Source organism: Salvelinus sp. IW2-2015, linkage group LG22 (assembly GCF_002910315.2).
Source record: "Salvelinus sp. IW2-2015 linkage group LG22, ASM291031v2, whole genome shotgun sequence".
Taxonomy (NCBI): Eukaryota; Metazoa; Chordata; class Actinopteri; order Salmoniformes; family Salmonidae; genus Salvelinus; species Salvelinus sp. IW2-2015.
Genome location: NC_036862.1, coordinates 21,780,892 through 21,783,061, shown reverse-complemented (window position 1 = coordinate 21,783,061; position 2,170 = coordinate 21,780,892).

Genomic DNA, 2,170 nt, shown 5'->3' with positions numbered 1-2,170 from the left:
CTTCTCCCTTCCTCTGACTCACAAACTGAATATTTCTCTTTCATTCCTGCCATTCTATCCCTCTCGCTATCTCTCTCCCTCCCTTTCTCTCCTGCTTTGATGTCATACCCCAACTTTCTCTGAGGAGTCAGGATGTAGAAACATTGAACTCTCAGATTAGCTTCTGCTATCCTGGCTGCGTTGAGGATTCAGGACAGGCAGGGCTGCAGGCTTTGTCATAGTACAGCTACACTATGAGGTAGCTAGTTTATTCCCATTGGTGAAACTGGGAATATACTGTGGTACTTAATGTTACAAGACAAACAGCCTCATTGTTTGTCAACTATTTGTATCAGATGAAAAATAATGGCACAGCATCCCTGCTGTTGTCCTTTTGTATGCTTCTAAATTAGTTTTACAAAATGTTTGTCTCTTTTATAAACACTCGCTGACTGACTGACTGTACAGCTTATCCTCAACTGCCTGTAATGAATAACCGAATAACATGTGTCAATCAATAGTACTGTACTTTAGCATTTCAGCTGAGGTCAGGGCCATCACGGACATTGCTATCGAGGCTGTCAGTCAGTGGAGCAAATAACTCCTTATTATAGTGCTGTGGTACAGTATACAGTCTAGAAGGAGATGCGAGAGATTGTCTGATATACAGTTGAAGTCGGAAGTTTACATACACTTAGGTTGGAGTCATTAAACCTCGTTTTTCAACCACTCCACAAATTTCTTGTTAACAAACTATAGTTTTGTCAAGTCGGTTAGGACATCTACTGTGTACATGACACAAGTATATTTTCCAACAATTGTTTACAGACAGATTATTTCACTTATAATTCACTGTATCACAATTCCAGTGGGTCAGAAGTTTACATACACCAAGTGTCAGGTTTTGGCCAAGACTGTTCGGGTTTTGGTCACTAGATGTCCCCATTGCACCTTTTTTGTACCTTTTGTTTTTCTTGCTCTGCTCTAAAATTATTGTTTGCACCTGTAGGTCATTCCGCCTGTTGTTTAGTATTTAAACCGACCTGTGTGTTCCCTCAGTTCCTTGGCATCGAGTGTTGTAAGTTATGCAACCCAGCCCCAGCCCAGCCTTGTTTTATTATTCAGATATTTCTCTTGTTGTGATTTTCCCAGAAAGGTTCTCTGGTTTCAGTTCTTGGTGTATTATTTGAGTAAGGCTTTGAGGTTGGTTTTTCTTCCCCTGCGCCTGTATTTTTTTTAACCCACTGAAAGACTTTGTGGATGGGTTTTCTTCTCTTTACTTTTGATTCTTGGAGGATTTCATCAGCCAATTTTGGTGCTCTTTTCTGGCTTATTTTTGGACATTGTGGATTTTAGATTTCTTTTGCCTGAAGGATTTTTGTTCTTGGTCAATTAAAGCCACCATCTCTAGTGAACCTTTGGCTGCTGTCGTGCCCGCTCTTTTTATCTTGGGTTCTGACGATTGATTTAAGTGACTGTTTCTCCCGCAACGGGTCCGACAGACCGGTAGGCCAAGTGACCTGTGCCTTTAAACAATGCTTGGAAAATTCCTGCCCACATGATTAGTCATGCGGGCTGTAGAAGCTTCCGGATAGTTCAATTGACATCGATGTTGAGTCAATTGGAGGTGTACCTGTGGATGTATTTCAAGGCATACCTTCAAACTCAGTGCCTCTTTGCTTGACATCATGGGAAAATCAAAAGAAATCAGCCAAGACCTCAGAAAAGAAATTGTAGACCCCACAAGTCTGGTTCATCCTTGGGAGCAATTACTAAATGCCTGAAGGTACCACGTTCATCTGTACAAACAATAGACGCAAGTATAACACCATGGGACCACGCAGCATCATCACCGCTCAGAGAAGAGACGCATTCTGCTCTCCTAGAGATGAACCGTACTTTGGTGCGAAAAGTGCAAATCAATCCCAGAACAACAGCAAAGGACCTTGTGAAGATGCTGGAGGAAACAGGTACAAATGTATCTATATCCACAGTAAATGAGTCCTATATCGACATAACCTGAAAGGCCGCTCGCCAAGGAAGAAGCCACTGCTCCAAAACCGCCATAAAAAAGCCAAACTACGGTTTGCAACTGCACATGGGGACAAAGATCATACTTTTTGGAGAAAATGGCCTTCTGGTCTGATGAAACAGCAAATACCAAGGTTCTGGGGGGGCATTCTGGGGGGAA